Genomic DNA, 14017 nt, shown 5'->3' with positions numbered 1-14017 from the left:
ATGAAAATTAAGAATATGAGGTGTAACAAAAGAAAAATATGAACTTACCAGCTACAGAAACATCTCTTAAATATAAACTATATGGACAAAGTATTTGGACATCAGCTCATTCAGTGTTTCCCCCGAAATCAAGGGTATGAAAAAAGAGTTTATTCTGCTTTTGTTGGAGGGGCTTATACCCCTCAAGCCCAATCCTGGCAATAGGTTGATGTTTATCTGCTCCAGAGAGTCCTATTCTTTTGGCAATACTTCTCTACATGGGCTAGATAAGCTGTGTGTGTGTGTGCATTTGCACATCTGTGTCAGCAATTGGTGCTACTCAAAGCAGATAAATGCTTTAGAAGTGGTGTCCACAAAGATTTGGACATATATATTTGGACACATATTACATATCTGTGTTTGAATTGTATGTCATGCCAGTTTCATACCAACTAGTCATGTTCTGAACCCTATCATCTGCAACCAGAATATTTCATATTTAATATTTAAATCTTTATATTATATTTCAAAAGAATGACTCGATTTGATTAAATAAAAAAGCTACTTTTGTACAAATAGATTTCCTATCCGCGCTTGTCCACTCTTTTATCTGTAACTCAGTGTCTGCTAGGTTTTCGGCCCTACGCCTCTGAGCAGCTTTTCAATGATATGGATCAATCCAGCTCTGGTTTGGAGGTTATGAATAGAATCCGTCCAGAGCGAGCGACTTTTGTGCGAATGCTTTGTGCGGCTCAGAATAGCAGAAATTGGAAAGTTCAGCAGGTCCATTTAGCAGTGACTCGGCTGTTTTGCCGCATTTACATTTTGTCATTTCGCTGCTGCTTCTGCCTGCAGCGGCTCACATTAACTTACTGCGGGCCGCCTGGAGCACGACCCTTTGAGTCTGAGCCAAGTTCTATTGCCACATTCGGTGAGTCAAACTCTACAGAAAGTGGAATGTAAATATGTGCGACATCCGTCTTGCCATAGCAGCTCACGCCTACAGGTCAGGAGTTTTTGACGTTTTCAGATAAATCCAAATATGCTTATTTAAAGCAATTATTCAACATTTTTTCTAAATTAATTTCCATCTGCTGCATCTGCACTGTGTTGTCAATTATCTTGAACTATTATTTCAGTGCATTTTCCTGAGCTGAGAAAAGCTGAGAAAAACTTTCAAGGCACAACCATTACAAACAACATATGTTTTGGGATACAAGTTCATTCATGTTATATAATCTTTATTTTTTAATTATTTTATTTTTATTAACTAGGCAACATTGTAATGTTACATTTCACGTAAAAAGTCAAATATTTCAGGTTTCAATGTTAATGAAAGACAAAACCATGAAGCATGTTTTCTTCCTTTCCACATCAAAATGATTAAATGCACATTCCTTATGCATCCATCCCGTTATAAAATGTATATAGTAAAGTATTTTTCTTTTACTAACCAACACAAATGTAGAACTAGAAATGTTTCCTTAAAAAAATATTACAGCAGAGGTTGAAAAAAAAATCTTAAATGTTAATTAAATTACTTTATTAATAAATTAAATATAATAATAATATATTTAATAATGTTTCAACAATACACTACAAGAAACAGCAGTTAAATTGGATTTATTCAACTCAAATAAATACTAATCAAATAATGGTTCATTCAGAGTATTTATTTAAGATTTGATTAAAGCCAGTTCATTTGCTTGTTACCACATGGTGTATTTTTTTAGGCTTGAACAGACACTCTTTACTGTGCATTTTCTTAACTTCACAAGCTGGACTTGTTTTAAATTCTACATATGAGACATGGTAACCCTCTAATACTCACATATTCTAAATATACTGAGTAACATATTATAATATGTTATAGAGTGCTTGTTGAAATAGGCCAAGGAAGACATTTTTCATTTGGATCTTTTATCTTTCTCTTAGTTCTTATCTTCTTTTAGGCTTTTTTTTTCGCTCAGTCATGGAGCAGATTAAACTGAATAACCATTAAAAGCAGGGATGGGGAACTGAGGGCTGGAGTCCAGCAGGGTTTGTTTTTTTCCCAGCGCTGACATACCTACTAAACCTGGCTGTGGAATTGAATCAGGTGGGTCTGATCAGGAAAGCTATCAAATTGTAGCTGCGTTTCAAAGCCTAGGCTAAGTCACAGAATTTCTCTGCCGTTAAGTCACAGAAGGCTATTCCATAGTCAAGGACCCTTCGTATACAGCCTAGAAAAGAGGCCTATGTTCTGAAGAATTTGAAGGACGCAACTGATGTATCCTTCCCGGCCCTCGGTTACTCACAGCTCTCTGCGCACATTCAATGCTGGGAAAAAAAGGAAAAAACAGCATCACAAAAATGTCGGAAAGAGATTTCAAATGTTATAATTAATCAAAGAACACAAGTTCTGCACCGCAATTGCAAAAGGCAGGACATTCCAATGATGTCACTACGCAGCCCGGTTAGATTGCTTCATCTGTGTGACCGACAGACTACTAAGAAGGGTTTTTTTATTAGGGCTGCCCCGATCCAATGGTTTCTTTTCCAACACTGCTACATAAACTTTGCGAATCGGCTAATACCCGATACTGATCCAATACCATTGTTGAATTAATAAACCATACACCTCACCATGTGGGAGAGACTTAAGGCATCAGGATTGAGTTAAACATCACTTTACTAACTTGGTAAAACTAAATATAAAAAACACAGATATAAACAATATATAATTGTGCTGGAGCTTGGCATAGTGTTGTCTGGGCTCAGGACTTTTATTCTGAAATTAGTCTGAAGTCTATGAGACCAAAAAGGAGCTAGCAGCTCCTCCCTTCTCGATTCCCCTTATATGGAAGACCATCTGTGGCAGTGAGGTCATTAACCCCCCCCCCCCCCCCCCCCCCCCCTCTTGTCTATTACAGGCGCTAGTTTCCAACCATACAGTTCAGCTCTCATCTCTGGATTACTTGCTGACAGCTGAGGGCTGTTTATGATATGTAATAAGTATCATGTCTGTAGGTTATGAAGTCTAGAATACCGGCAGTGCGGAAATCGGGTTAAATGAATGCATTGGTCCCATGTATTGGCCTTGAATTATACGACCCCCAATCCAGCTAATTTTGCTTGTATCAGGATCGATATTCGACCCTAGTATCACATTGGTGCATCCTTAGTTTTCATAGGACAGTAATACCGAGGACCCAGCCTACCTCGGCTGCAGTCTAGGCTTTGGAACGCAGCTAGTGTAGGAATCCAGCCCTCCAGGGCCGGAGTTCCTCATCCCTGATTTAATGCAAACAGTGTTTAATTCACATTCAAATTGTACTTCTTTGAATGAACCATGGAATAACTGAATAATCCCAGTTCAATTGCTTCTTACCGCATGAAGTCATTTTTTAGGTTTTCTATTTGTGCAGTTTAAGATAAAAATAGAGAATTTGTTTTTTTTTGTCCTCAAGAAAGACGTCGTTGCCAAGATTTCTAGGCTTCTGTCAATGGGCTGCTGTCCGAATAATGCATGCTGAAATTACAGTGTGCTTTTGCCACTGCTGCTGTATTTGCCCGTGACTTCTAAGGGTTAACCGTGTTGCTATGGAGGTTTCAGAGAGGCGCTTTGATGCCTTGACATTATGTGATTCCTCAAGGTTGTTACTGCAAAGACGCTTTTAAGAAATTCAGCCCACAGCTGACGTCTGCTGTGACAAATTATGTGGGTTTGTGTTTGCTAGGGACGTCTAGAGCTTTTCTTATCTGGCAAATGTAAAAGCAACGGACGGCTCTCCGGGGTTTTCATGAATATAGGGACATTAGCCGTGCCAGCAGTGTTTTGGGGTGGGGGTTATGTCGTCTCACATTGATGATATCACTTGGTTCCCTTCCACGGCACATCATTAGTCTCCCCAGTAACAGCTGGCCACACGGCGGGTGTTTACAAAATGATAAGAGGAAAGTGAACAAGAAGCAGGCAATAATGGTGTCTTTCAATCTCCCAGCTTAACATAGCAGGGTTTCAGTCTCACCGATCTACTCAGTGTATGTGTTTAACACTTTAGGGCAAAATAAAAGAGACGAGATTCAGAAAGACTAGAACATTGGCTAGAAAACTCAATCATTATTTCACTGGCCATTTTATTGGAAACTTCTACCTTAACTCCACATTGCAGTTGGCGGTGCATGTTTTGAGCAAGCCATCCTCTAACCCATCACGAAGGGTCAATTTCTGACCAGAGAGCCACTCTTGGCTGGATATTTTTAGATGATGGCCCACTCTCGAAACTGCTGTGCCTGACAGACTCATACCACACACACTACCATTCCACCATGGCTGTGTCACTGCTGTGTTGAGAATGATCCACCGTCCAAACACTATCTGGCGGACAGTGGTCCTGTGGTCAGACGCTGACCAGTGGTGAATGAGGCAGAGTTCTGTATGGCAACAGATGATGATCTACAGTCTGGAATTGCGAATGGGGCAATCAGAGAAGTACGCCCAAAATAAAGGTAGGAGAACCACTTGTGGTTCCATAAAGAACCATGGTTGTGCCAAAAGCAGTTCTTCTATGAAATCACATCTCATCTAAATCTTTTAAAGCACAATTATTTTTAAGAGTGTAGTAACAGACACTTTATGCAATATCCATTGGTCCACAGGCCACACCTTGGGCAGTGATGTTCTAGGCACAGCTCTGAGAAGCACTGCCTTGGTCCCATACCTATGTTGTCCATAGGACAATGAACACTGGCACCAAAAATCACTCTGTATCCTGTGCTGCATTCTTTACATTGATAATACTGTGCATAAAAGTAAAAAAATGTGATATTTGCAGCTGATCACACACAAAAGTGGGCAAAAATTCACAGCTGACCAATCAAGATCAAGCCTTTTCTATAGGCTTCTAATTCGGTTGTCCTGGAGCTCTATATAAACCCTCAACATAAACATTACCAGTCTGAACATGACCAAGCGTTTTCTAATTGTCCTTTTATGTGTCAGTTTCAAAGTGCTGACCGCTCATCTTGGCCTTCTGCATTCCTTCAAACTGGTGTCCCATCTTTACCCCCATCCCCATGATGTGTGACATGTTACGTCTTAAAAGACATCATATGAACGCACCCTTATCCTGCACATTTTAGTATTTTTCCTGCTTGTCTCACCCATTTCATCTCAGGACAGGCATGTTACAAGAATCCAATTAACAAATCTATATCTGCCTCATCTGTACCTGATACTCATGGACAACAATTTGGACAATTTGGTTTCCCTTGACCTGGAATACACTTTATAAATCTGTATAATTCATTCTTCAGAGTTGGGACTACTTTTCCATTTTACTTTACCGCAGGGTACCATGTAGCGGTGTGTAGTGGAGTCTTCAGGGGCTCCAGCCTGATCACAACCGGATACCAGAAAACCTCAGGGAATAAGAAATTACTTTCGTTTTTTCCATTTTCCCTCATTTTTTAATGTCAAATTTCACCCAGTAGTTAGGACTCTCCTTTTCAAGCAATGACACCAGTGCTGGGAAGGTAAAAAGCATGTGCTACCTCCAAAAAACACTGATGCTCCACTGCTGCTAACCCAACGATGCACTGGTAAATGTAATGGCTTCCAAAAAGTGTAAATGCATGTGGCTAAACTCTGATCAAACCAGATACTAGTCACATGAAGTGACCAGGTCTGAACGGGGAAGTGTGATGAGCTGTCATACACTGTTAAAAGTATAAGTTCTATGAGGAATGTTTGGAGGTTCTTAAATTTAAAACAGTAGAGGAACCTCTGAATGTGCTTTGAGGAACCTTCAAGAATCATATTTAGGGTTTTTAGAAGAATAAGATTCACTGAAGGTTCTTCAAAGCACCTTAAGAGGTTCCTCCACTTGGACCCTGTTTACACCTGGTCACTGTCTGGATTGTACCCTGTTTAGGTTTTAGCTCCATCAATTTACACTTCAAATGCATCTCCAGTTCGTCAGCCTAAAATCCAACTGCTATGTGGGACGGAATATGCAAATTCGCTTGTTGCAGAGCAATTATTACAGGTGTTTCAGTTGTACTGGGAGGAGTTTTGGTTGTTCAGTGTCTCTTGGCGAGATGGATGTGAAGTGGTTTGAGTGAGGGAGACTTTTACACCCGCATTTCTATGTGGCTCGACCTTATCCAGACATAATCCTGATACTCAAGACGCATGAAGTGAGCAGGTGTAAACTCAGACGCCCACATTACCTTGCGTGATGGGGAATGAGAACTCCCAGACATGGAAATCTGTGGCTTTGGGCTTACGCTTAGACTGTTGCGCCACTCGGAAGCCTGTGAAGGTGTAAAAAAACTTCAGAGACATTCTCTCATGCCTTATTCTAAGATTTACTCGAGCAGATTAGGTTTAAAAATGCTAGAATTTTTAAACCTTGCAAATCAGATGTGTTTTAATACTACAATATGCAGGGCAGTTGTTCTCCTGGAGCAGGGTTGGGAATAACTGGTGTAGAGAAATGGTCGGGCAGAGGACAGATGAGTGGGGAGGGAGGCTGGGAGAGCAGGTTTGGAAGGGGAGGATTAAGAGTGACACGCTGTAGTCCTGGAGGAGGGGGAATTTACAGCGATGTCGCGGTGAGGAATGGCCTGGTCTGCGACTGGTGACAGGGCTGCTGGGAACGCCAACCTCCCCCAATCCAGCCGGCTTCTACAGAGCTATGGCTGCTCAGGGGGAATTAAGATTTCTATCCACACACACACACACACACACACACACATATGTTCCCACACACACATATATAGATAGGCTGTTTGACAGCAGTTGCCTTCCCTGTGGTGAAATCGTCTGATTTCCTAGTTACTGTCTTCCGCGCTAATGCGTTTCCCTCCAGCTTGTTTATCAGTGGCTGTGTTTTATTGCATGATTCTGCAACGCTGCAGCATTTGTCGAGTCAGCCTGCCTGCGCTAATTTTAGACCTGGGATGATAAGCAATTTTCAAAAACAGATACATCGGAAGAAATGTGCTGGCAAATATTGATTCTTTTTATTATTATTTAAAATTTACTCAAAATATAGTTTCCATTGCAGTTCACTGTCAAGGCGATGTAACTGGGTAGTGGCAATAATTGACAAGTAAATAGCGATTCCAGAGAGAAGTACCACTTGATAGTGTCTTCTGGCTTGTTCAGACACTTCTGAGTGAAACCAGAATGATGGGTCCACATTACCCAATAAGCCTGATGCAGTACATAATATTTTATGAAGTTGGTTATTTGATGGTTCTGTAAAGTGAGCTTGGACCTCACAGTTGAGCATTCCAGAGGTGCCATGGGCTTAATTCAGCAAAAGACTGACAAAGCGAGGTGCCTACCTGATGAACATTCATAAAGAGCTTACGATGTAACTGGTGATTCGTGTATGAGCGAAGGGAATAGGCTGGGGCCTATGTGTTACCCTATTTATTAGGTTTAGGATTTTGTCATCTTCCTGTATTATTTCACTATTCTAGTTTTTTACTTTAAATTTCATTTTTCTCAGATTTTATGACTGACATAGTATTACCAGTTCACCATTAAAACACTTACTAAAAAAGACTGATACAGTTTGTTCATGGCCTTAGCTTCTGTTTATTTCCTTCAATGGGCTGCAATCTTCAAAATAAAGGTGCTACAAAGTGTGCTTATGTGCCATATAATGTTTGCTACCATTTTGTTCAAAGAGATGTGTTGTAGCATATTTTTCTTCAAAGAGTGTCCTTTTTCTTTAATATCTGTTTATTATCACTTGATTTTGGCATTTCTTTTTATTTTCTTTTGAACTAAAACAATGTGTGCTAACATTCTTTTTCAATGTTGCATTATTGCAATTTTAACCAGGATGGTGTGTCGGATTCACCAGTTCAGCCTGTGTTGCATAAATATACAGGTCCCCCAGTCTCCAGAGAGACAGAGAGACAGGTCCCCCAGTCACGTTTTAAGGTTTTGCCCTATCGTCGGGTGGTTCGCACAATGAATCGCACTGGTTTTTTAGCTAAAAGAAAGTTGTCTGTAATCACAATGATCTGCATTTTAGTTTTTCTCTAGATAATATTAAAGTTATTACTGATACTATTCCCAGCACTACCCAATAAACCCAATCCATCTGCATTTTCTTCCCACACCCTCAGTCTAGCTGATTTTTTTTTTTTCACTTTCTAAAAGCAGGCTTTCTAAAATCCCAGCCAGGAGATAGATATTCTTATTAGTTTCTTTGTGCTAATATAGCTGATACAAGTCATCAGCTAATTAATTTTAGTTTTGAGCCAGTTCGCTGTTGGCACAGAGATAACAGTTGGGATAAAAGACAGGAAATGTTAGAAAACCCTATACTTGTAACATCTGTACACCAGGGGTGCTCAGTCCTGGTCCCGAAGATCTACCAGTCTGGAGAGTTCAGATCCAACAGACCTGGCTACGGGATTTAGATGTCCCAGAGGACCTTAATTACCCCTGGATCAATAGTGTTAGCTTCAGGTTAGAGCTGAAATCTGGTGGTCAGTCTCTAGGACCGGCAGTAGGCACCCCTGATGTACACCACTGGTCCATGTCTTGAAAAAGAAAATCACATCAGGGTTGGAAATCTGCATTATTTATTTCCTTAACGTATTACTTTTTTAGGAAGCTGCTACTGCATTCCTAATTTGGAAACATCTACGGTATAACAAGGACACAGACATTTTTTCAAGGCTTTCAAGGCCTATATTAGCATGCATTAAAATGAAGACAATCTGCTAAAAGTTCATTTCAGGCCAGCGTTTGCCTTAACAGCTTTCAAAGCCACCTGTTTTGCAAGGACGTCCTGATCTGGTGAAATGCCACTGTGGAGCCGAGTGGAGTGGATTGGATTGGTGGCATTCACCATGACCACGGGAAAAAGGCTTGACTGTAAATCCAGCCTCGTCACGCTGATTTGTTACCCGCTTTGCTCTAAGAAATAACGGACCCTTCTCTCAAATCTCCTTCCTCCTTCAACAGAATTTAAAGGAGCCGTTCAGTCTACAAAAGGGAAACACCTACATTCACAAAGTAGCGGCATACAAACAAATCGGACCACGGTAATCATTAGCTACTAGCTTAGCAAGCTATGGCATGCAAATTGGTGGATACCACTCACCACCAGCTATATTAGCATGTGCGGTCAAGCTTACTCCTTCAAGAGCTGATGCTGTGCAGCACATCCAGGCAGTATCCAGGCAGGTACCTAAAAACTGATCTAAGTATATGGAGAAATGTTATGTTTATGTATGCCACGGCTCAGGGGAGAGGATGCCTCTGAATTTTAGCACTCTTTCACCTAGCATAAACCAAAGGGAGGGGATTTATCAGCTAAAAGAGATTTTTTTCGTTTGAGAGCTCTGCCAAGCCAAAACCCAAATCTGAAAACACCAGGACCTTCAAATACCAGTCTATCATTGGACTAATCCATACTTCCAGCCTTCTTTAACCTTGAACTGGGATGGAGGCTGAATAGCAAACAGAGGTGTCAAGAGGTTTAAGTTAATAGAACTGCATAAAACTGGAGTTCAGTATACAGAGGCTGTCTGATACTGATGAACTCCGTGCAGTGAAGGCAAATGTCAGAGTTATTTGATGAAAACTTTACTGAAAGCCTTCGAATTCCTTTTTTTCGCAATCCTGTCCACAGTCGGAAGCCAACATTCAAGCAACCCATGAATGCATTCAGCTGCTTTAAGCTGCACACAGATGTGCAAATGCAGGCACACACACATGGCTTGCCTAGTGCCCGTAGAGAAGTACTGCCAAAACAATAGGACTCTCTGGAGGAGATGGGCATGAACTTGTTGGCACCATGCCAGTAATGCCAGGTGTGGGCTAGAGGGCTATAAAGCCCTCCAGCATTGAGCTGTGCAGCGGTGCAACAGTGATTTCTGCAGTGGTGCTTCATCCAGTATTTTTGGAATGAGTTGTTGAGTTGGGGATGAGGTGGGGTGCTGATCATCCAACAACCTGACCTCACTAACACTCTTGTGGCTGAATGCAATCAGATCCTCATGGCAATGCTCCAGAATCCAGTAGAAAGCCTTCCCTGCACAGTAGAGACAGTAGTAGTTTCTTCAACAAACGTTTCTCCAGCAGGTGTCCCAATACTTTTGTCCCAGCTTTTTCCTGAGAGTTTGTGCACAATAAAAGCTTAGGGATTTCATAAGTGTGATCTAACCACTTATGAAGACTAGCAGTCATAAGCCATGATGTAAGCAGTGACAAAAGACAAGCACAGCCAGTGACATAACATGTTATTAACCCATGCAGCCATAAACAGTGCCAGAAATAGCAATAGCCAATGACACAGCCAGTATAGAAGGCATACAGCCATACCCTGTGACATAACCGATGGTGAGAACAATCATAACCAGCAAAAGGGCCACATTCTTTCAAATTGTTTAGCAACCCCATACTCCCAGCCACCAGGGGGCCCCACGACACCTATCTGTAAATGGAATATTACTATTACAAATAATTATAATTAGACTACCCACAGATACCATAGACTGGGTCTGAAACACATCCGTACCTGGGCTTCATCCATTGAATGAATTCTGAAGATTTGTCCTGATCTGAAGCCCACTGAACATCCACATGACTTTCCCAAAATGTTTCCTCCCCAACTCCCACCCCAAGGAGCTGCTGTCACCACATGTCCCAGAAGTTCAATGTGAATTCCTGGTCCTCTCTTGCAGTAGCCGTATGCCAACAACTGAGCAACTAAGCCGTTCCCTGTGTTTGTTTTATGACTAAAGACACAGCCTATGATTCACTGGTGATGCTTGTTAGAAATGGCTGGAATGCTGGATTGATTTACTAAATGGATCACGGCTTTCTGTCTGGGATTCATCTTGTGTTGAGAAGCGCTCGACTACAGACCCAGAATGTTATTCAGAATGCTTTTCCCTTCCTTGCACATCACAACACATTTCTGGCCTGGTATACTTACCCTCACAACACCAGACACAAGGTAACACATATAACACAGGTTAGCTAGCTTACAGCAAAGAAAACACATTTCAAACAGTCAAATGATAAAAAAATAAAACATTCACACAGTTCTGAGCTGAGAGACACAGGACCATCACTGAAAGTAAAATAAGCATGGAGGTGGCAGAGTAATATTAAAGGATTTTACACAAATATGACTCTTACATACTGCAGTAGAGGGCTCAGGGTGGCACTGGTTCAAATCCCGGGTCATGCTGTTTGCCATCACCAGCCAGAGGCAGAGGGAACACAATTTGCCTAGCTCTCTCAGGGGTGGGTTGATGGCACTTCCTCCCCACATCGCTCCTAGTGTGATGTTGCTAAGCACAGACGCCTGTTAGCTGTTGTATTGGAGCTGGGGAGCTTCGCTTTCCTCTGAGCACGCTGGCTTGCTAGCAATGCTGCATCAGCAGCAGTTCGAAAAGAGGCGAAGACTGGGTTCACATGTGGCGAAGGTGATATGGTCACAGGGGCATTGCTAGTGAGAGGAGGAGTTCACATGAACAGGGACTGGGTAACTGGCCTAAAATTGGGTACAAAATTGACAAAATATATATAAATAATAAAAAAAATAATTATTATTAATAATTCGAAATAAATTATTCTAAATACTGCAGTTAATGAGGCTGAAAAAATAAAATGTTAAAAGGAAGCTGTTTTAAGGTAAAATTTGAAAGTAAAAATGCTAATCTTGCCTTAATTTACCACAGCATACACTCTGCGGGGCTAACTTTGTTAGGTAGCCTGGATGGTCTACAAAGAACCACCTTGCCTTATAGCAGCTTGTTGACACATTATTGAATAAAAAAATGACTGTCGACTCAATTCCAATTATCTGAACTGTCTCAACGCATCTAGATATGAGTTGCTTGATTATCATCATCATTATCATAAGTCATTTTTGGAAAAATGAACAATATTTTACACCAGGAAAGTGAAGAGCAAGTAATGATCTACTATAAGCTTTTATTTTCTGGAAGAAGTCAGACTCTGCATTGGATTACAGAAGTAAAGGTAGTGGTAAAGTCAGTCATGACTGACCACAGCAACCAGTTAGTGGCTAATGGTTAGTGTTAGTGGCTAATGCAAGTAGGCATTGGGTCAAACCTGCACTGTCAGCACCTGCTGTAGTACATTCTGTGATAAAGCTAAGAAAAAATGCCTTTGTAGTGGAGATATGCACATGTGCAGTACCCAGAACATGAAAAACTATTTTTGAGTGTTATTTGAGTCTGTAACTGGATTATAGAGACTATTATTGGATTTTTGTTTTTGTCAGATTGACTGTCAGCACAGTCCTACATGACTGGAAATAACTGCCTGGGTGTGCTGCCAAGATGGGTGCTGAGTGGACAGACTTTCCTACAGGAGCTCTGCTGGAGCACTGTGGCATGGGGGCTATGATAGGCAAATCATTCCAGCAGCGTTAGCATCTATTTGCTAAGTTGGACTAGCCAACTTATGATACACTTCAATTACTGAGAAGGAACGCTGCGCTGAGAGCATATTTCACAAAAGGTCTGAAAGGCCAGAAATGGACATCTGAGTGGTAGGCATGCCAGCTGATGTTACAGTCAGGTTGCTGTAGTTGAAGAGACTGTGGTTTGTGAGGGGTGGGGCTTGGGCTTGTGGGCGGTGTTGTGATAAGGAGCTGCAGATGAAAATTTTAATCCACCCTAGTCCTGCTAGCCTCTTCCAATTTGGTCCTGCCCAACTCAAAGCCAATGGAGGAAACGACACCAATGTCCAGCAATGTCAACAGAAGTGAATGTCTGGTTGAATGTGGGTTGTGACGTCAAGTCAATGTCTGGACAAACGTCTAGCGTCAGCATCAATTTGATGTAAAATAGTAACGCCAGCAAATGTTGATATTTTGTTGATTTTAAGTTCTGATGTTAAGAACCCAAAATCCAATGTTGCGTGCCAACGTCATGCTGACGTTACATACTGCCTTTTACCAAAGGAGTAGATTGACCAAAACTCAACGTCTGGGCAACATCCTAATCTTAACATCCCCTTAACCTTAACCTGACTTTCTGACATCACTAGACACTGATGTAGCTTTATGTCATAGTGCTAGGCAACCAGAATCCAATGTTTTCTAAACGTCTCATTCTAGCATTATTTTGACACAGACTATGGAGATTTAGTTGCAAGGTAGGGTGACTAAAACCCAACATCTGGTCAACGTCATAATCTTAGCATCCACTAAGCATTCATGTGACATTATAATATCATTGGATGTTGATATGTTGTTGGTTTAAAACTGACTCAAAGTGTCAAAATAAAAGTCACTAATGAAAAACGAACAGTCAAAACTAAAATAACTGATACAGAAGAACTGGCCGTGTCAAAATAAAAGTCACTGATAAAATTAAACAAACAGACCTCGTCAAAATCAAAGTAACTGATACAAACAGTGTCAAAATAAAAGTCACTAATAAAAACGGCAGTCAAAACTAAAATAACAGAAGAACTGATCGCGTCAAAATCAAAGTCACTGATACAAACAAACAGAGCGCGTCAAAATATGTCACTAATACAAAAGAAGTAACACCACATACTTCAAGCTGAACACTAAAATTACTCTCTCACATTTCATTTATAGGAAATTATTTAGGTTGTAATATTTTATCACTGCTAAAATATATTGCATATAATATATTGTCTTATTTATATTTTATATTAGAAGGAAAGTTCATCCTTATTGTCTTCATTATTAGTTACCAAGTGATCCTTACGACGTCTGTGGTTACCTCCCTTAAAACCCCCAAATTAAATTCTCAAAAAAACACACACTTCTAACCATGACTGAATCACACACACACACACACACACACACACTCCCTTTTGTGACTCAATAGGACTTGTCCGTACGGCTGGGCGCTAAATCCTCGTGCGCTGCGGTTGGCGGGCCGTGAAAATGACAAGATGCGCCAAGGCACGCGCCGTGTGCCAGACAACAGTGCAGACGTCACACATGGTCACCGGTGCCCGGGGAGGAGGCGCTGCTCCTTTGGGGGGGCCCGCCGGGGGGGTTGG

The 14017-nt window shown here is 41.2% G+C and overlaps 1 protein-coding gene across 1 annotated transcript in view; it reads right to left on the bottom strand.

Moving 5' to 3' along the window:
- Window positions 1-14017, bottom strand: part of sema6ba (sema domain, transmembrane domain (TM), and cytoplasmic domain, (semaphorin) 6Ba) — a 200409-nt gene that overhangs the window by 176806 nt on the left and 9586 nt on the right. The window lies entirely within an intron of this gene.

This window comes from Salminus brasiliensis, chromosome 23 (assembly GCF_030463535.1).
Source record: "Salminus brasiliensis chromosome 23, fSalBra1.hap2, whole genome shotgun sequence".
NCBI lineage: Eukaryota > Metazoa > Chordata > Actinopteri > Characiformes > Bryconidae > Salminus > Salminus brasiliensis.
This window is presented reverse-complemented; position numbering and strand designations above follow the sequence as displayed.